Here is a 23,470-nt window from a genome sequence, read left to right on the forward strand (position 1 = left end):
AATGGAAATCTTATAACAGCGGTAAGGAACTTTATAATAAACTTATTTTTTTATTTATTTTCACCGAAAAGTTTATTTATCCAATTTGATGTGAAGGTAAAGTGTACTATTTCATGCACAACAAATTCCTCATGATACAAAAAATCCAACCTATGTTGCGACAACTTTAATTTAATAGATTTTACTTGACTTGACAATTACGAAGTTATTTCATCAAAGAAATGTTTTGAACTACTATGCATCCTACAAACTGAAAATGATCTTCAAAGAGATATTCAGTGGTGTTGGCTTTTAATATGATTTATGATTGAGCCGCGTCACGACAAAACCAACCTAATGGGTTTGCGACCAGCATGGATCCAGACCAGCCTGCGCATCCGCGCAGTCTGATCAGGATCCATACTGTTCGCTATTAGTTTCTCTACTTGTTATAGGATTTGTAAGCGAACAGCATGGATCCTGATCAGACTGCGCGGATGTCGCAAACCCAGTGTTGGTTTTGTCATGACGCGGCTCATTATTACTTAATTGATTTTAAACTGTTTTGTTTATTTGCCCTAATAATATAGAAACCTGTCGGCAATATACTACAATGGGAAACAATCAGTTTATATCAATTATTTTTAGTATAATCTTTCTTGTTCTGGATCAATGACTAGAAAGTATTACTTTATTCGATAACGTACGAAGGATATGCTTTAGTCTTTTTTTCAACATATTTGCGCACTGTGTATTTTAGCTATTGTTAAAGAAATGAATTATTAAAAGAGGTTTTACCGATTTACTGATATTAGAAAATACAATATAAAGTAAATCTTTATTTTTGTGTCGCATAGGAAGTTCCTGGTATTGGCTATTTTTCGAAAACATAAATCATTTCAAACATACATTTTGTAGAAAAACTGACTTTAATTTCATTAAGATATTCCCTTTTCACAGTATTAGTCCGACAGAAAATGGGATGGAATATTTAAAAAGACGTTTTGTTTCGCGAACACTTGTCAATACGTCAGAAACTCGATTGATTTAGTATTCATTCGTGGGCAATGATTATTTAATTATACTCTTTGAATAACACGTTTGAGCAGATAATTATTTGGTCTTTAGTCGCGCGTGTTGACGGGAAACTTCCGGTTATATTTCCCACTCTTCAAAAGGAAACAAAAGAAGGTCCATTAGTGAGATCAGTATCAATAATACGCTCTTAAATCATTTTGTACAATAAAGCGTTCAAGTTAGCCATTAAATTGCGTAAACTTTAAACTACAAAGAGTATAAATGCTTTACAAGTGGTTATATTAAAATGCCAAACATTTACTGCGTAATTAGGTGCGTATTTTTGTGTCATTCACTCTATTTGTGGACAAAATGATATAATTTTACACTCCAAAGTACTAATTACCTTATTCAATAATTTCATATGAAATAAGATAAATAGAAATGGTCTACAAAAAGCATAAAATTGACTTAATTAATATCGTCTTGACATTATAATAATGTATTTGTTTTTGAACATCTCTTTAAATTGGAATTCCAATTTGTGGACCATTGTAAAATACATTTGCAAACGAAGAGTGGGAGAAGAAAATTGTTTTATTTGTAATTTATTGTACGTACACACGATTCTATAATGGTGTCAGTTAAATTTTCATTTTCTTTAAAATGAACAGGTTTCGAGGACAGGAGTCGCTTTGGCTTTTCTATGAAAATAAGAATGAAATCAACTTTACACTTTTAAGAATAAGTTTAAGAAAAGGTAAAAAGTCTATGTAGATGTAACCCGATATATACTTACTCAAATTTAGCAGAACACTACACTTAAGATAGGGATAATGACATTGCTATAAGATTTTTTCTTAATCTGTTCGCATTATTTTATATTTATATGTGTGAATAATTCTTTAATCGCTAAAAAGTGCTTTATCATTCAAAAACCATTTTTGTCATATCTATAACCATAAAAGAAGATAAATTAATTTACCGTTACCTTTCATCTAAAGGTCAAAGAACAGACAATGCTTTAATTATATCAGACTGAATTACATTCAGTAAAAATAAATATAATACCACCTGCTTATGTCACGTGGATTGCACTCTAATAAATCAGCATTTAATGTTTATTTAATTTATTTAACTCGAAAAAAGTAACAATAGACCCAGTCATACTGTTGTCGTGGAAAGATAAACAACATAAATGTAATTACTATTCAAGTGAGTGTGATCCAGTTGTTCTTCATAGGAAATAAAACAAATATTATTTCTACATTCATATTCATTAAATGATTTTTTTTTTTCGTTTTTTTTTCAAATAGTAAAACTATCATTTATTAAGCATAGAAGTGTTAATAAAATGTTTATAGCCGATACAATTCTAATCTAAAAAATATTTTTTCAAGACAAACGGTAACTTAACAACTTTTCTCTTATATTCCTTTATTAAGGCATATTGTAGAGGAATAAAACGTTTATCATACAATGCTTCACTGAAGATTGCAACGAATGCAAAATGATTGCCAATATTTCTTCTAAATTTCATAAATATTTAACAAATAAATTTTGCCTAAATCGTTCCCATGCCCTAAAAAGGCGCATGTGTCTATTACTTTTATGAACGAAACGCTTGTCATCATAAAAAGTAAAAGTAAATTGTTTATTAAAGTGACATGTGTTATTTACAATATAATCATATACAAATTTTTTTTTAAAGGTATTTAAAACACCCGGCCTCATGGGCCTATTAGTCACTGTTGGCATTTGATACAGTATCTATGTATAATTCTCAAATATTCTAACCATAAAAGTAGTACAAGGTCAATTTCAAATATATAGAAGATGTACATGGAAGAGTATATCTTAATTTTCATCTTTATCAAGTAAATTAAGCAATTAGATATACGAGTAATTGATGGAATTAAATATTAGTGATACATATATATATATGTTTCTCTGCAACTCTCTATGAGTATATAAGGCTTCGTCTAAACATAAAAGCTTTCACAATGTATTTTGCTGTTTTTCTAGCATTTTCATTTACTAAAAAGGTCAGTCTATCCTCCTTATTTCTATTTATATAGGATGGATCTGAAATAAATCTTCGAACACTTACTGTCTTATATTATCATATTTTGTGCATTCTACGAGAAAATGAGTTTCATTTTCTATTTGTTCTTGGTAACAGAATGTACATATTCTTTGGTTTACATTTTCGCCAATAAAACGTCCTGTTTCGACTATTAAGGGTAAAATCCCGCACCGTAACTGTGCCAGCATCGAACGTTCATGTTTCTCTTAATTTAACACTATGGATTGTGCGGTTTTAAAATTTGTTTTAAATAGTTTATATGTTCGTAGTTTTGGACTATTTTGTACAGATGTATACCATTGTTCGGTAAACAGACTTAATATTTTTTCATTTGCTAGTTTTAAATCAACTGGTCTCTTTTCTGTAAAATAGGTACTGAGACCCAACAGTATCATTATTTGTTTTATATCGTTAGACCAATTATTTTGGCACATATTATAGTTAGCAGTGAAAACTGTTTTAGGTAGTCTTTGTTCGTCCATATTCATTAATTTATTCCAATAGCGTAGCATATTTATCCACCTTCTGAGTTTGCTTGGTAACCACCCGATATCCCCTGTAATGGCCGCTACTGGCGCAAATCTATGTTATCCTAAAAAGTATCTTACAGCTGTATTTTGCACACTGTCTAATGTTTGATATTCTTTGTATCCCCATACACTTGAATAATAATCTAGCACTGACACCACACAATTGTAGAACAATTTTTCAAAGGATTTAAAAATGTATTTTGTTAATAACTCCCCCTAAATCCCTGCCTGAAGCCTGAGTCAGTGTTTGACTGTGTGCGATATTATCTGTATTTTCACTAAAGATTACCCCTAGGTATTTGTATTCATTAACAGTTTCCAAGGTGTTATTCCCTGCGGTCCGAAGACCGCAGGGTATTGGTACGCGTTTAACTTTTGAGGCATGGAGGAGCACGTGACCTGTTTTCGGTACATGGAGGAGCATGTGATCTGTAAACCGTACATGATTGGTTTATTGACCTTTCGAAAACCTAGCTAAATACCGTTTGCCGGTACGTTACGGATTTACCTCTATGGAATTAGTCATTAACAACAAAAAACTATTACGTGATATTTCTAATTTTCTATAATTATTTTACCGTTTAAGGCGGAAAAACTTGAATGATGTGTTTGAAAATTACCAATGTTTCTTTAATATCTATCTCAAATTTTACAAACTATAAAATGTTTATACTGAAAATCTACAAAATTAAAATATTCGTAGTGACATCTGCAATACTAAATAGAGATATTTTATGCGTAAACTTGTGTGTTTACTTTTTTTTTTGCTCGGAATTATTCAGAAAATGGTATTTAATCATTTTCTTAAAAAGAAATAATTGTTGGTCTTCAACGGTCACTAGTTTCCAAAGACCTCCAATTATACATTTATTTACCCCCCCCCCCCCCTAAACAATGTTAGAAATAGTTAAATGAAATATCTTTATATCATTTAAATGTTCCCCGCAGGAAACCATTTTACTTGTTGCCTATATGGAAACTAAAATCTGACCTTGTACGTCTATCTTTACGAAAATGAATACATTGTACTTTTTTACTTTTATAGGACAAACACGTGTGAAACACAACCGAATCTAATTGTAATTTGTTTCTGAATCACTTTTGGGGCCGTGGAAATATGTGGACCTTTATCACTTTATATATAAGATAATTTGATACTTTTCAAATTTCAAATGAAATTTACAGTGTAATATTGTTATAAGATGTCTACTATGAAGTTGAATATGTGGTGAATTCTTAGCATAGCATAGCGTAGCGTAGCATGATGTAGCGTGGCGCAGCGCAGCACACAGTGCAGCATAGTACAAAATCGCATAGCATATCATATTATAATGCACAAGGTCGAGTTAATTTAATTACATTAAAAAGAAATGATTACATATTAGAATTATGTATAAAAACAACCAACAAATAAATTCAATGTAAAATCTCTTTTTTAAAAATCAATAATTATATGATAGAATAGAATAAAATAGAAAAACTTGTTTTGATCTTATTCAAATATTATGCAAATTAATTGAAAAGTTATAATAAATACATACATAATAAATTACAGCTGCATCATTGTTGATGATTGAACAAAAAAAAAATGCTAAAAAATAAATTCATTAAAAATGTTCACACTTTGTTTTTGAATGATTAAACAACCTATCGCTTCTGTTAAAGTAGTGGTATCTAAACTTAAATCACTGCAAAACATAAATGTCAACAATAAACAATTAAATGCAAGCAATGTAAACAATGATGTATTAATTAGACGGAATTTGTGGTTTTGATATTGAAATAAAAACTTTAAATTGAAAAAAAGAAGATTCATTGATCATATTTTGATTGATGTAATCACCGTAACGAGATATAAAGGATGTCTCTGCGGACAAAACTTCATTACATCTGGAATAACGTGCCAGAAAAAATCTGTTTATATTTTTAATTCAGCTGTGAACTAAAACAAACATGAAAACGAGACAGGTTATCTCAAGTTTAGTCTTATTAAGCCTGATAGTTACCATAACTGCCGATCCGAACGACGCCACGCAAGATACATATAACAATTTGGGTAAGTTATTTTGTTATTTAAATTGTTAACTTTTGTTTTATTACATCGATTCTAAAAATATTGGTCAGTTTTGTATTTTGCAAATTTAGCTTTAATATGACGTTTTTGATATTGCTTTGTTGAACCTCAATTTTCACAAAAACTTATATGACTGTACATGTGTACACAAATTACATATGCGCATAGTTACGCATGTTTCACTTTCACTCATGTAAAACTATTTTAAGCTATTCATTTTGCATGTGAATGTCACATGCATACATAAAGAGTCCGTATCATTAAACTACTTTTAGTTATGATGATACTGTTATAACAGGTAATACAAACGAATGATTAAAGGAAAATTTCCGTTTCAAATTTTTTCTCAAGTGATGAATGCTTTCAGAAACATAAACAAGTAACAGGCAAACATAAGAAGAATATATGTCAATCGGTATGGGTGTGTAAACAATGCAATCAAATGGTCGTAGGCACAAGAAAATCGCACATGTGTCATAAAAAGCCATGTCCGTTTGTCGCCCAGTGTTTAATATCCTTTTTTAAGCATATAAAACGAGGGAACAAATTTAGACGGCTACCATTTGTTGTCCGGTATATCCAAAGTCGAACGGTGCCCGTCCATAATTGATTGTTACTTGTATGTCGATATTTAATGGCACAAAAATTATGCAAAATATAAACAGAAAGTATCAAGCAAAGCTTAAAAAGTGAAGTATGTGGGTTAAATGCATGACCCTTTTCCTGGAAGTGCCCGTGTCTAAATAGAAACGATATTTTAGCTTGTGCATCTTAAACTATAGTCTGTACAATGACTCAAACATCTGTTTTCAGACTATTAACAAACGTACACGTCACATTGCCGATATGTGACGAACTCTCACGTATATGTCCTACAGGTGTGATGTATGCACACTTTATGACAATAAAAGTTTTGTGAAAATTGAGGTTCAACATTGCTTTATTTCAATAAAGCTTTAAAGTTTGGACAGGAAAAGAAAAAAATGACAACATAATTTTTGATTTTATCTGAGTACGCTAAATAATTAAGATTATCTTAATGGCAATCTGCGCAGGAACATTATTTAGTTTTTCACAATGCAATATTTTGGAGATTATAACATATTTATCTCAAAATCTATTATAACTTCTTCAATAGAAAGCCTATTGCGTCTTCTATCGACTTTGAAGACCATACTTTATTAAAGTTAAAACGTTTGCATGAAAATATATTTTTTTCATTATCAAGCACTTTTCGACACTGATATATCGTCATGTAAAATCGTACGGGAAAATGATACAAGTTGTGCATAGAAAGAAATTTTAACTTATAACAATATAGGAACTTGACAGTAGAAAATAAAAACTCTCTCAGGGAACTGATTATTTGTAAAAACTGTTTGAGAGCAGTGAACGAAAGAAAAAGAATAAATATACATTGTACAGCTGTCATAAGAGTTTCAGAATAGCAAATAAAATTACATTTCACACCTGGTGTGGAGCAGTAAATTGTAAGCAACGCAGGCAAACAAATTTATAAAAAAAATAGTATACTTGAGTAAATGGTAGTTAAAAAACCAAAGTGCTTATCTTGTATCCAGATATATTACTACGATTAATTACTATTATTTATAGCATTTAATATCAAGAATTAAATTCATTAACTTGCACTTTATACATTTATATTTAATTATGTTTCAGTTACTTTGCAAATGATAAGGCTTTGTCGCCAACTGAAAGGTGAAATGAAGAACTACTGTTTGATACAAGTGATGACTCGGCTAGGATATGATGTCAACATGCCAACACTAAACGATATTGTACCGTCATACTAGAAACAGATAAAAAAACATGAAAGATCTATATGTTAGTGTTAGAAAGAGATGTTTCTTTTATAATACTAGTATTCTACACGGACAGTTGCTTACTTGCCAATGCTTAATGATGTCACCAGCGCTGTATGACGTCAACAACGTTTGATGACGTCACCAATGCTTAAAAAATGTCACAAAGGAAAAATGATATCATGTACTTTCACTACCGCCAGAAAAAAACACAAATTATATGTTGCTCCAATGTATATAATATCTAGTGAATGTTTAAAAAGAAAAATGGAAAATAGTTTTTTTTTTCACAAAGGTTTACAATAATCAACAAATATGAAAATTGCAAAAACAAGATGCATTGAATTTGTTGTTCAGTGTTTTACATGAGATATTAGTAAACTGATTTTAATGAGAAGATAGATTTTTTTACTAAAGACTTCTAGTCTATCATTTTACTTTTTTATTTTTCCAAAAGCACTGATTTGATCACTTCTCTTTTTAGAAGCGTTTTTTAATTATGCTTTGATGTTGATTTCTTTCATGTGATGAATAAATCTAGATAGCTAACGAGTTGCTCTACAAGTATCTATAATATTGTCCATAAGAAGACCGTGTAAGAATGAATTCCAAATAAAAATTTCGAAATGAATCATCACTTGGATCAGTTTCATTGTGTTACAAAAATATTATCACGTAGTGCATTCATTGATATACGTGTATTTTTACATTTGAACTTGAAAATGAATAATTTAATTTCATATGAAAGAGCCATACAAATCAATAATATATTAATCGCAATGTCAAAATCTGAAAACATGGTGATCCCTCGGAGGCATTAATCACAAAATGACACGAAAAATTGCAGACTCGATTTGACTCAGTCTGTACATGTGGGATAATGAAAAAGTGCAGCATCCCTCTCACCTTAGCACCGTCTAAAGCGGTATTCAATTTTTAACACTTCAAGTGCTATTTAAAAAGCCGTAGTCTTTGGTGTTGTCCTTGTATAGCAGCTTGACAAGCACCAATGTAAACAAATAAGTGTTTATATATAAAACTTTACAAGAAGAACACCGATGGAGAAGTGGTAAACCTCAATAGAATTTATGATTGTAAAAGGGTATTTTGAAACATACATATTATTTAAAACAATTGTGATTGTGACAGCAACTATGACGTCATTTTGATAATTTAAATCAAGATCTGTCAATTGATTTACAATATCACCTGCCTATATTGCATTAGGTTTTTTTTCTATCAGCAATTGAATTAAATGCAGTCCTAGTATTGGCAATAAAACAATTAGAGTTATTTATTGGGATGATGCTCTGAAGAAATGATACTGGTACCGCCATACTTAACAACAGTTTGATATAACAAACGAACGTTGGCACTATAATGGCTTATTTTGTAACAACTTTACCATTAACACTGATTCTGTGAGTAAGGAAATAAGCTGAAACTTTTCACAATATCAGTTACCGAACGTTGATTGTAATCTGGAAAAATCTGATTTAATTTTGTTTAAATAAATTGTTTATGAACATTATTACAAAAAAAGTGTACAGGGCGTGAGTATAGCGCGTATGTTATGAATAAGCAAAATATATTTACGCCTGAATCCCAGGCTAACTTGTCATATACATGTGATTGTATTTTAATTAAGTGAGGGTATTCCTCTTGGTATTCCTTTTCTGTTAATGTTTATGGCACACAAACTTTGTTAGTTATGTAAGTCAATGAAGTTATGTTATTTCTCACAACACATTCATAATAAAAGACTTATATGAGCCGCGTCACGACAAAACCAACATAATGGGTTACAAACACTATTAAAAGTAGAGAAATTGATAGCGAACAGCATGGATCCTGATCAGACTGCGCGGATGCGTAGGCTGGTCTGGATCCATGCTGGTCGCAAACGCACTATGTTGGTTTTGTCGTGACGCGGCTCAATATACAGTTACATTTCTATTTAATTAAGGGGACCAATATCAACGTTTATAAAACGTGCACTTTGTTGTTTAGTTTGCTGAAGGCAGGAATTTAATATTTCTATAATAAAACAAAATTGCAAAATTAAATTGTAATGCGATGCCAATAAATTGCCACACAATGTGTGCACAGGTGTGCCTATAACTTATTACTTCATGAAGGCTTTTCAATATCAGCCCTTATTTATTACTATGAATAAGAGATTTTTATTTCTCTTCAATGCCAGAAAAGAAAACATAAAGTGCTTTAGGCAAGTGGTCGTGATGTTATCTTTCTACAGTATTCTAAATTCGTGAAGGTTTCATCCTTAATAAGGTCTAAACATTTTTTTTTATTTTCAAGCGCTTTGTGAATTTTTTAAAAATCAGTTTAGTACCAATTTGATTAAAAGGAGCTATATTCTGTTAATCACTTTATGTATAAAATTGTACTAAATTGTGTCAGATTTGTGTTAGATTCTAATTCGCACATCATTTCATATCTAAATGATGAATTTTGATAAAACCGGTGCCAGGGGGCATTTCCACTGCCGTCTATTAACATGTTTGATCAAATAAAACATTCAGCATTTTTTTGTTATCCTAATTTAATATAATTTTAACATTATCAGTTGTATATTTATATTTCTTACATGTGATATTAGATTTATTTGATTATGATTTTGCAGAAAATTATAGGTAGGGATTGGACAGACATCTATAATTACTGTCCTTATATAGGTATGGATTGCCCTGTCCTGATTTTGTTTGGGGTCCGCCTGGGCTCCTTGCCACTGGTTCTTGTTGCTGGGTCGTATGGGGGTTGCGTTCATTGAACGCCGCCTTTTCTTGTCGATCTTGTTTATCATATTTCATTGGTCTGTAAGGCTGTTAATGCTGTTCCAAGTTTAATTCCACATGTGATAAATGAGTTTTTGACAATTTTTCATGTCCATTTATAGTTTTGCGCCTAAGCTTTATATGTACACGCTGATTGCTCGCTTATATCTGGTTGAGAAGATCCAATTAATCAAATACATTTCGTTTATATTTGGCGTCACAAAAATATAATTATGATGATATTTTAAAAAAAAAAAAATGACTTTTTAAATAATAGTATCTTATAAATAAACGGAAATGTGCCAATTAAGAATAATTAATCATTCGATTATACAATAAATATTAATCACTATGCAGCCGTTGCATATTTACATTTTGTAGTGACCTAAGTTAATGATCGATCATCATAAGTAATTAAAATACTATCTATCTTTGTTTAACATTTGATACAAGCATCCTATTTGCCTGTTTAACATATGCTCATTCATATTATTAGCTATCTGTTGAAAAAACTCGTATTAATGATAAAAGATTTATATTAAATGTTTCTTATTTGTAAATTAACCGTTTTTATAGTTGAATTTGTAACTAAATTTTATGTTCATTATGTTCACTGTAGAAAATGATTAATATGTAAAAGTTTTTTTCATGACATTCATTGTATTCGTATAGTTCTTTATTAACCACGTATTTAACCTTTATGTAATGTGGGATGGTTGTTGCAATATTATAAATGCCTATAATTAAATGTAATTTTATTGTATGTCATTTCTAATAACAAAATGTCAGCGTATGTTGCCTAAACGGCTTCACTTTTGCGTTAAATTTGCTCCAATATATCTTGCAAAATAGAAAAATTTAGAATGCCCAAAGAAATCCGAACACGGCAAAATTGAAAATGTTGCAGGCTCGGTTTGATTGACCCTGTTCATTGACGGTACTGTCAAGTGCAAACTACCGTCTACGCCCCCTAGCACTGGCTTAATCAGTATTCAACACGAACTGTTAATATTTGGAGTTATGAAACATCCGCAGATATGTTCTTATGGCGGTTATCATGGAACCTTCAATGTGACACGTTAAGTGCCATTCCATGAAAAGCGGCATATGGTCCCCAAGTAAAAAAATGCGTTTGCCCTGAACAATGGGTGGAACTAAATAAAATGGAAAGGGGATCAGAGATTATGAAGCATGCATATAACAGATAATACGTGAATCATGGTTTAAATGTGGTATTCTTATTCTGCCTGTGTCCTGCTTCTCTTCGGTGATTTCACTCATAGAGTCCAGGAATTCCTTACATATGTTATAATACATATTTCAGTGGGTTCAGTCAAGCAATTGTGTTGCTTGTATGAAATTTGATATCGAATATCTAAAATCGACTTTCTTTTTTCTATATTTTCAAAGCAATTTGTTCCGGCAATCTCATAAAATTCTCAGGAAAACTTCATCTTCATCTATGATAATCTTTCTTGGTGATATGAATGTTGCAAATGTTAAAATTGAAGTAAATGGATAAAAATTGTGCCGTTTTCTTCCCTCTTATATATACGAGAAAGTACTAACATGCTCATAAAGGAAGCAATAATGTGTACAAAATTAGCGACATGTCTCACGTTTTAAATGATGTAAATTATCATGTTTGTCGTAAAAAAATGTTATGATTTATCATTATTAAAAAATAGAAATAAATGTTTGAATCATTATATATGCCAAAGCAATGTTTAACAAGACGTTTATTACCAGTTGTTGATTTATAGCAAGCTTGGTGTATCGTTATGCTGTATTGTAATTTAATTACCACTAACAGGCATGTTAAAAATGACATTTTACATGTTTTATTTTCAAGTTGAGTTGAATTAGTTATAATTTCAATAGATGGACTTTTATAAATGTTGTTGACAAGACGATAATATTACAATTTTTGTAATCCGTTTTGCTTATAAATGTAAAAATGTAATAAATTATTTTAAAAAAACTGCCTTAAATATAAAAGGACTGCCCGCACCTTATTTAATAGAACGTTACCGATATATTCATAAGTTATTTATATTGGTCACGTGGGTAATTGCTTATGCGAAGTAGATTATCAAATGAAAACTAATTATGATAAAATGTAAAGTTGTTTACACTTGTAACTGTACACTTGGGAAGGCCAAATACCACTTAATATCAGCATCAGTGTGCATATTAATGAGATCTGTGGTTATGTTAATAAGCGTTTAACACGCATGTAATAGATATATAACACAAACAATTTAGTCATATTTGTAGCTATAAAGTCAAAGAACATATGAAAATATTGATTCAATTAAAATGACAATATATCACAGAGATGTATGCATTTATATCTGTAAGCTGTAAACATGAAAAAGAGTTTGTTTTTTTCGTTATGTTTACCAAACCTGTGAATGAGCTTATAACGAACTGAACAACAAATATTAATTTTTTATAAAAGAAAGGACATTGTTCAAATATTGAATATTCAACAACATGAATGCTTTTCTTGTATGTATTCCTAATTTAAAAAGCATGATGATATCATCACCACCTACACCATTTTATACACCTGACCATAATAAAACGCAATGTGTAAAAATAATAAAGGTGACCCACGGGTAGCGTAAACGTTGGTATTAGTGAATACTGTTTTTAAAAGGCATGGTGTGTGCAACATACAATTTTTATGATTTAATTCAGATCATTTTGAAAATTAATATAAAATATTGACATTTGAATTGTACGATACTTCCAGCAAAGAAGCCAATGAAATATTCATTTCCTTATTTTTTTTAAATTCTAGGTAAAAGAATTGCGATTGATTAGTCCTTTTCCCATTGCATAAAATCGTACTTTGTTTAATTCGTTAAAAGTTCAACATGACTTATTGCCCTTATTCTTTTCTTCTTAATCGATATAATTGTATAATATAATTATATTAATGATAATTATTCTATCACTAATGGGATTAACTGATGTTGTTTCCATGAGACAAATATCGTTAAAGGGACTCAACTGATGTTATTTGACAAGAGGGAGCTGGAAATAATATTTCGAGATTAATGTTCCATCAGATGTAGGTCAATAACTTGTATACAAAATTTCAGATCATTCGCTCACTATGTTTCTCCTGAATAATTATTGTAATTGTGGAAAATGACCAAAAATTTAACGTTACGTTTTATTTATATCTAAATCAGGCTAAGAATAGTACAAAATATGATTTTCAATTCATTTCTGGGTATATTTCTGAGTATAATTATCTTTTGCATATATCTCTGTTTGAAGTGTCCCAGCTGATCTATTTAAGAAATTCAATTTCTTTGTTTTGTAGGCTTTTGGTCCACAGTGGAGTTCCTTTAACGCAAATGCATGACAAATAGAGCTTAAAATAGAGAAATACAGAATCCCTTAAGAAAGCCCAACACGACAAAATTGAAAATGTTGAAGGATCGGTTTGATTGTGCCTGTTTATGGACGGTACTGGAAAGTGCAAGTTACCGTCCACGCCCCCCCCCCCTAGCACCGACTTAAGCAGAATTCAACATTTAAACACGAAAAATGGTAAACTTTTGGATTTAGTGACATCCGCAGATGTGTTCATACGGCGATTATCATGGAACCTTCGAGGTGACACAGTACAGGAGTGCCATTCCATGAAAAGCGGAGTATGGTCTTTGTTCTCGTTTGTCCAATAAACGTGTTGTATTTGTATTTGTGTATTATCATTTGACTGGTGGGATTTTCCGTTAGACGACACAATGTTAAAGCAATAAAATTAAGGTTTTGAAACAACTGATCAGCTCTTCTCTTGAAAGCATTAGCGATGCGGTCATTTGTGTGGGTACAAATGAAAAAAAAAAGTTTTTACAAATGCTATGAACGGTAATGGGCACAATGCTGCAGGCACGGTTTGATTAAGTCCAATTATTGACACCCTTCCACCGAGTTAACTCAACGTTAACTCAACGTTTGAATATAAAAATTGTGAAACATTTCCATATTTAAATGAATCGTCGATAAAAAAAATTGCTGCAGCAAAAGATGTGAAATTAAACGGTAGAGAAGCTAATTCAAATGAATTTTCAAATTTTGTAGAAAAAATAACACAACACAATATAACGATGTATAAGATATTTAACAAACATGTACGTTTAAATACCGATTTGCAAATCATTTAACAACATTTTCTGTTTTAAAAACAAAAATAACAGAAAACATGACAACTAGAAAGTGTCTTGTCTAAATCGTACTGATTCTAAAAGTGTCAAATAAAAATGTTATATATTTAGAAGCAACATTTAATTAAAGTTTAATTTTCATAATAAAAGAAAAAACTTAAACATTAAACAGGCAGTTAAATGTAAAAAAACACCGAGTACATATTAAGCAGTTTATATTTTCTTCTTCATTATATTTCTGTTAATATGAGGGCACTATATCGTTGAATGTTGGCATGTTTACATCATATCCTAGTCGATTCATCACTTGTATCAAACAGTAGCTCCTCATTCCACCTTTCAGTTGGCGACAAAGCCTTATCATTTTTATAGTAACTGTAACAGAAAAGTTGAAATTAAAATATACAGTTTATTTTAATAATAGATTGATCCATAGAAATAAAATGCCTGTACCATATTACGTGTATATTGTATTTTAAATCGGCGAAAACATAATCAAGGTCAAAATTGTCATTACACAGATAATAAATTAGATTTTAAATTTCCGATACAATAATGTAAATTCATGTTTTCAACCATTTTGATGTTTTCTTACCCTTATTTTTACTGATAGATCATTAAATTTAAACATATAGCGTCTTGCATGCACTGTCAGTGCGACATTATAATTATTGATTTTCTTTCCAATAAATGAATGCATCATTACATAATTTACATTTTAATAGCTATTTAATTACTTTTGTTCTGACATATGTTTGATTTTCACATGTGCATCGTTTATTATGATGTATTGCACTAGAGATAGTTTAAAACCTTCAAATGAATCTTAAAAACAATTATGTACACCTGTCTTTAAAATCCAAATTGTTTCCTTGAAATGATAGTTATTTATATAGAAATAGGCTGTACCTTTATTACTTCCATGGTTGTTAACAAGTAAATAAGTACATAACAAAACTGCTTAGATATAGAAAAGGCGGAATCCCTAAAGAACGGCCAGAACGAAATTAAATAAAAAGGTTTGATTGATCTGTCATATCAGTTTAACCTTACAATAAACTGCTAACTAAGAACGATATCGGCCTTTTCAACTGTTCAAAAACCGAGACTAGTGCAAGGCAAAAATATTTGATGTACCGAAAAAGTCTTACTAAACGCCAGGTATTTTAAACAGTTTGAATCATTTAAAAATAAAAAGAAGAAAACGAAAGACTCACCCAGGTTGCTGTATGTGTCCTCTACAATGTCATCAGGATCAGCTGATATAACAACTACAAGATATGAAAGACATATGCTCACAATAATCAATTTTGTATTCATATTTTTACTAACACCTGAGAGATAACGAAATAGTGTGAACAAAGTTTAAAGATTGGAAGTAGTTTCCAGTGTAAGTTACTGTCAGAATATAGTGCAGTAGAAAAAAATACAGCCTTTTTATCTTGTTCTCAGTGATGAATCATAGTTATTACTATTGATAGATTAATGAATGTTAAGAGTATTTTATATAACCCTGCATTTTGATATTTATCATATGTAAGAACTATTAATTAATGATGGCTTATTATTTAAATTTTATAATTTATTGTTGACATTAATGTTGTGCACGTATAATGTTAAGACTGACTAAGTATATTATAAATAAGATGATAGGCTGTCTGATCTGTTTAGAGTAAAGTATGTCAAGTTTTATTGAGGATATATTTGTTTGACCCCAACTTCCTCTAATGAAGTTTTATGATTAATGACAATGATGCAGCTAAAGTCGTGTCAGGCCCACTGAATTTGTTACTATGTTTAAAGTATATTTGCATTTTATTATACTTTCTTAAATATATTATTTTGTTTTTATTACTTTATGTTTATATTGACGAAACAACAGTGCATTCATTTAAATTTACAACCCATTGGTGTAAATCCGAATTGCAAATGCCGAATTAAAAAAGGCTAACGGCTAACCATTAACTTTTTGTGTTTGGTTGAAACTTAGTGTTGGAAAAGAATGCCAACTTGCTATGAGTACATATATATTGCTACTAAGATCAATCTTAATAAAACATTTACAGTATTTGTTCTTATCTTACAAGAGGAGAAAAGCTAAGTTTATTTGTGTTTTAAAAACAAACAAAAATTAAGAAGACCACTGACACTTCGTTTCTTTGAGCCCGGATATTATAATCATAGATTATTTTTTACTAAAATAGATAAATGCAGAATCCCTAAAGAAAGCCCAACACGGCAAAATTGAAAATGTTGCAGGCTCGGTTTGATTGAGCCTGTTCATGGACGGTACTGGAAAGTGCAAGTTAACGTCCACGCCCCCAAGCAGAATTCAACATTTAAACATGAAATAGTAAAATTTTGAATTTAGAAACATCCGCAGATGTGTTCATACGGCGGTTATCATGGAACCTTCAATGTGACACAGTAGTGCCATTTCATGAAAAGCGGCGTATGGTCCCCAAGTAATAAAAAGCGTGTGCCCTAAAGTCCTGTACATAGTTTACATATTTTACTTCATAAAACTTTATCAGTAAACAAATAAAGTAAAATATATTACATCACATTACTATCAATAGACTTTCATTATCTAATTAAACTACTTATGTCTTTAAAACGACTATTATTAGTATATAAGAAGGTTAAAAAAAGTTCTGTAGAATCAGGCATCTTAAAGTAAATATGAACGGACAAATTGGATTATAAACATGATATTTTATTCATGTTTTATAAGAGCACATACGGTTCTTCGACAAAATTGGTTGGTAGGAACAGTAAACATTAGTCAAGAATAATGCACACAAAGACTTGCCACTCAGATTCTGGTTTTGTAAAATGCATATCGTGTCATCAGCCTTTAGCAGCATACACCTTTCATGGCATTTAGAATATTCTGAACATAGGTCTAAATTAAAACTACACGACACTCCATTCAATAAAATATTACACAAAATAGCCGAGGAAATATTGTGTAACACAGAACGCTCTCTCTCTCTGTTTGATTTATTCATTTCCCGGGCAATTCATTGCATCACAATAAGACTGAAATATATCCATTAATTATACTCTTTTCCTCCAGAATACGATTTTAGTAAAAGTGACATTGACCTAAGCTAAATCTGTGGGTGGCAAAAGTAAGTCCAATCGAGGTTAACCGAATCCTCAACATTTTTTATTCTGCCGTTTTGGACGTTCACTTGGGATTCTTTTTTTCTCTATTTACATACCGTAAAAGCTTTACACTTAAATACTTTCTATATAGAATTGCACTCAGAGAATATCTCCTTTTCCAGATGTTTATAGTCAAAACAACCGGTGTCGTGTCCTGTATGACAGCCGTAAAATGTTGTCCCGTATTTCACTTCGGAATTGTTATATTTTTCTCGTCCTTCGTGATCATTATTTTCAATAGCATATTACACTGAAAATTTAAATCAGCATAAAGCGATGCTAAAGGTTTGCAATTTCAACTTTTGAACTTTCTTTTTCATTTCTATCGAGGGTTATTAAAACATTTGAATAAATTTTAATAGAAAAACACAAGTAACAAAATGATGACATTTATACTATATTTACGAGAACCGGGGGAAAGACGGCGTTATACCTGAATTAATTGCCTTACCCAAAGTTTAAACCAGTAGTTATTCCAAAACATATTATGAAAGTACTTTATCACTAACGTCAGATAACATTAACAATACAAGCGTAATTTAGTGTCAACCAAGGTATTATGTTGTCTTATTGCATGTGTTTTGTAAATACTGCATCGAATATCAAAAATGGAAGAATACTCTATCCTGTAACTTTGATTAAAAACTCAAAGAAATAATGTTGATGAATTCTTGTTTGCATTGTTGTTGTTCAGCGTTACCCATTTTGCGAATTTAGCTTAGTAACGCTGCAAAAACTACAGTGCAAAATTAAATTAATCAACTTTACGTTCCCTTGAAACTTTGATTAAATCTACATGGTTTATATTAGCATTCCTTAATTACAAAAAAATGTTGTAAGACAACTATAAACCTAACTATATTGTTGGAGACATGCACTAGCTCGGAAGTAGCGATAAAGCAATTTATAGTAGGTAGATCTGTTGTTTACCCTGCGCGCTTAAATAATGTATGGTTTTGTGCCGATTGAAAGATTGACATATTTAGTAAAAAGAATTTAGGATAATTTATTGTAGATATCTTAAAAGAATATTTCCTAGCATTGTCATTTTTATACTTATTTGTTTTGAATATTACTATGTTCTGGCAATCACACCAAAGTCCAAGATTGTGACTTTTGCATGAATCAGGCGCCAGGCTATAAACCAATAACATACGTTTGAACCATCTAGTTGTATAAAGACTGTAATTGTAATGCTTTATCGTGTTATCTGACATTTGTTATTCAGACTTTGATATTTTAGTTCTTGGCAACTATACTGAAGTTAATAAAATTTTGATATTTTAGTAGGTTTCCAACAAAGTTTAATCTCCGACAACAGTATTTTTATATTACCTTCTAAATCCAGATTTCTCTTACGAACAGTATACTCTTTTTGCATTGCAATAATTAGTTTTCAAAATCAGAAATTATAGTGAATCACTGAGCGTGAATCAAAGAAATAATTAAAAATATGATTGCCAGTTTTCTGTCACTTAAGGGTACTGAAGGTCATGTTATATTATCAATTTATACTTTCCCGACAGGTATAAATATTTAAGTTTTTAAGATAAATGGGACTTAGTGCTTGCTAATTGATTGTTGATTGATTGTTGTGTGAAATTATAATATATATGACACATAAATTGATTGGAAACGTCGTTAAGGTGTGTCAAATAATGCATTTGTATAGTAATGTATGCTTAATTGATAACGATTGATTTGCTCAATGCAAGGCCTTTGACACGATTAGTATTTACAAGATAGTAATGTCATAGTATAATGGCGAACTATGAAGAATTAAATTTAAAGCTGAATAAATTTATTTGTCATTCGTTTATTTGTTAAATATAGCATGGTAACATAGGAACTTAGCGTATACTACATTACACAAAGATCATAATACAAAACAAAACAGTTCAATACATACAATTAACATTGTAATAATTTAAGAAGCAAACATTGCTTCAAGGTTATATTTTGTCTACAAATTTAGTAATTCTGAACAATAATCCTTTCTCAGTGACATTAAATAATTGACTTTCTGCAAGTTGGGCCAAGTAATGTTTCAAAGATACTTATTACGTATATCCCTATACATAGAACTGCACAAAAGAAAATGATACTCTGCATAAGTTACATTCAAATTACACAATTTACATATGCGATGTTCTGTCAGTTGCCAGGTTTTGCGCTTAATTTACTTTACTGTATTCTTACATTTGGTTTGTCTGATGTTACGGCACAAAAATATATGTTCATGTAGCGCCAAAACTGGAAAGATAAGTGTGGCTTACAACCGATGTTACAAAAATAAAGCAACACCAGGGGTTAACACTACCTCACCTGCTAAAGGTAATAGATGTATCGACTCCATTTTGTAACCTCTTACGATCACACAGGGATAAATGGTGGCTGCAATTCTTATGTCTCAACTCTTTTAAGACAACCCCTCAGTCACAGGGGGAAGTTACATTTGTTATTGACAATAAATCTAGTAAAGATCAAAACAAACATGTTCTAGTACCTAAGCTTTGACGAGTTGGTAATCAATGCATGTCAGTCTTGAATATATATTACACATATACTTTGTTTGAATAAAGGAAAACATTACTAATTAGAGAAAATAAGAATCCCTAAAGAAAGTTCAAAACATACATTTCACCTTTTGTTGTTGATGTGGAATTCAGCTTTAGCCAGTGCTACGGGGAGAGGGCGTAAACGGTTACTTGCTCTTTCCAGTACCATCCATGAATAGGCTCACCGAGCCTGCAACATTTTGATGGATTTTTTTAGGGATTCTGTTTTTCATTAGATATATAGGAGTTAACATAATCAACAACTCCAAGCACTAAATCACAATTTTTACATGTTCAGTTTCTTAGCATAAATTAGACCAAAATCGTTCTGTGTACTCTTACAATTGTGTTCGAGGTCCTCATCCGAAGACTGACGGAAAGGCCCGGAAAGTGATTGGTGTCAGGGGCTTCGTTCTGTGAACGTCGCCATGCATTCTTGATCTTATTTCTCATTCATTTTTGCTGAATTCTTTAAAATAACATGTTATTGATAGCAGTAACACGTTGCGTTAAATAACAATCTATAAGTAAAAGTAGTAAATGAAATACGCTAGATATTAATGTTACATGACAAACTGCTGGTGAGATTTCGACGAAATTTCTCGGAACTTGTTGTGCATGTCACTGGCACATTTTGCTTTGCTGCACAAAATGGCTGTCATGGCTTAGAATAGAAACAAGTCTTGACCGGTTTCCACAGGTAAATTAAAACTGCTGGCGGGATTGAATTTTCACTGTTCCACCCTGAGAGTAAAAACGGGGGGAAATGTTTTGGTGAGAAGTTTTAAGGTAATACGGAGATAGTGTTTTTATTTCTGATTGCTGATTAATTGTTTATTTGTTGTCGTGTAGAATTATATTAATGACATAACAATTTATTGGAGACACCGAACACGTCTGTGGGTATTTATCTAGTAATTTGCTCTTAGTTAATACAGATTGGTTTGCTCAATGCCAAGATCATCACAAAATAATTACTAGTACTTGTATTTAACTGTTGTCAATTGAAAGAAATTTTCCCAACTTACTCAAAAATGATCATTTAAAGCTTAAAAGGAATGTCTTAAAGAAATTACATGTACTATCTTCTTATCAAATAAATAAGAAACGAGAACAAAGATCAACAGTGCAAATGCAACGTTCACAGTACGCAGCCCCCGATACACCCCAGCAACAGCAGCAGGGCACACCCAGAAATAACCGCACTTATTGAATGCAAACATGTTTTGATGTTTTGTGTCCAACTTAATTTAAACATATTTCAAAACCATACTTTATTAATTAAGTTGTGGCGAAATCTTTATAGTGTATAAAGCTACATCAAATCAAATATTTTTGTAAAATTTAAAAACGGTTAAATGATGTTTCAATAAAGTTTTGGTCGATTCTCCATAAAATGTTTTTATTTAACCACATAAAATCTGTGTGTAAACAGAATAAAATATTCCGGAACAAAATTTTAGGCCTTTAGTAGTCATTTAGCTAAGATTCGTTGCATACCCCTTTCCATACCGGCATTTTTAAATATTTTGAAAGTTCAATCAAAAATTATGTAAACTGCTGGCAGCAAAGATACAACTTTATACAATTTAAGTTTACAGGATATTTCAAACACTCAAAAATTTGCTTACTTCATGAGAGGAGCTGGTGTTAGTTGAAGAAGCATAGCTGTAGTCTCAATATATAATACATACTTTAAAAAAGGATAACAAAGACCAACAGGGCAAAGCCAACATTCGCAAGACCCCCCCCCCCCTAATCAAAAGACCACCTTTCTCAAATATCAATTTTAATGACATTATGTCCAATGTAATAATAGACCTGATGACATTCATATGCCAGATGTTATTTTGTCTCATATGTCATGTCAAGTATATAAAATTTATTGCTATCTCTCATTTGATTTTCATGTAATCTATTTCAGAGAATGTAATGTTTCAGTAAGAAACCTTGTAGTGACATTTTTTTGTAAATGGGATTTCCTAGCAGAACCATTAATTTTAGAATCGTAATCTATTGTTTATTGAATGAGACTCATGTGTAAATTCCTTAAACGAGGAGAAACTTGATCGACAAAACCTTTAAAAAATAAAATATTTTGACATTTATTTATTTTTACTTTTTATTTGTGGAATAAAAAATAAAGAATATTGTTTTTTGGAATATAATTTCAACCACTAGAAGTCTTAGATCGGATAAGTTGAGAATCATTATGATCGTTCTGTTATCCGAAACAATATACGCACTTAGTTCATTGAACGCCGCCTTTCCTTGTTGATTTTGATAACCATATTTTTACTTTGCAAAGAACCTTAGAAATATTGCTATGTTTACATATGTGTACCTTGCGTAACTTAGCGGCACACCGTTGGTTGCTGTCAAGTTTGATAATACATTTTTATTTAGAGGGTATATGAAAATAACCTAATTATTCATAAGACCGCTACTGTGTTGGTGCGACGTGAAACCTTACATTAACAAAATAGTTTATTGTCCTTCGAAATAAAAAAACAACAACTTAATAATGTTGTATTTTGAATTTCCACACTCTACTTTTAGCATTACAATATGTGGATCGAATAATGAATAAAAAACAAGAATAAACAAGAATAAAGATCAACAAGGCAAAGGCAATTATATTTCAGAAAAACGAAATATCATTATATGACGTTATTTTTTAAAAAAACCAAGATCCCGCATAAGCATTTAAAAAAAAAAACAGAAGTACATGATGATCTTAGCAAAACTGTAGGTTCAGTTTGAATGACTCTACATCTTCAAGAAATTCATCACCGTCTTGCAGGTCCTATGTCATTATAAAAAAATTGTTTAATGTACATTGTGGAAAAGTTGTCTATTAAGATGTTAGTATTCAAGCGGCAAATTATTTAACTTTATCTTATATTCAAATGTTTCAAAATATATGTTTCAAAACGTTTATCTGTAATTAAGAGCATTACTGGTCTCAAGGTCGTATCTTATATCTTGAATGACAGCCTTAAATATGCTGTGACAGAAACTAATCATTTGCATGTGTTGATATTCTTCACCTATAAATGAGAATCATTTACTTATATGCTAATTAATTATGAAAAAAGCAGGTCAAACATTTATAATGGAATGATTGATTGCATTCAAAGGACAAGGGGAATTGTTCATAGAACTGCAAGTATTTTTATGCTGAAGAAAATTAAGAAAGATGTTATGCAGGTCAAAATTAAAATCAGTTGTAATAGGTGTGCTTAATTATTGT

General features: G+C 30.8%; 2 long non-coding RNA genes across 2 annotated transcripts; one reads left to right on the forward strand and one right to left on the reverse strand.

Annotated features, from left to right (window-relative positions):
• Positions 1-5,285: 5,285 nt before the first annotated feature.
• LOC132721878 (uncharacterized) lies at positions 5,286-8,146 on the forward strand. The gene is made up of 2 exons (XR_009624536.1): positions 5,286-5,668; positions 7,367-8,146. It is a non-coding gene; the product is annotated as an uncharacterized LOC132721878 (long non-coding RNA).
• A 6,461-nt stretch (positions 8,147-14,607) lies between these two features.
• On the reverse strand, positions 14,608-16,185 carry LOC132721876 (uncharacterized). Its single transcript, XR_009624535.1, has 2 exons — positions 15,706-16,185; positions 14,608-14,863 (listed from the first exon to the last, which is right to left on the reverse strand). It is a non-coding gene; the product is annotated as an uncharacterized LOC132721876 (long non-coding RNA).
• Positions 16,186-23,470: the final 7,285 nt, after the last annotated feature.

This window comes from Ruditapes philippinarum, unplaced genomic scaffold (assembly GCF_026571515.1).
Source record: "Ruditapes philippinarum isolate M1 unplaced genomic scaffold, ASM2657151v2 ctg1822_1_1_1_1, whole genome shotgun sequence".
Lineage (NCBI taxonomy): Eukaryota > Metazoa > Mollusca > Bivalvia > Venerida > Veneridae > Ruditapes > Ruditapes philippinarum.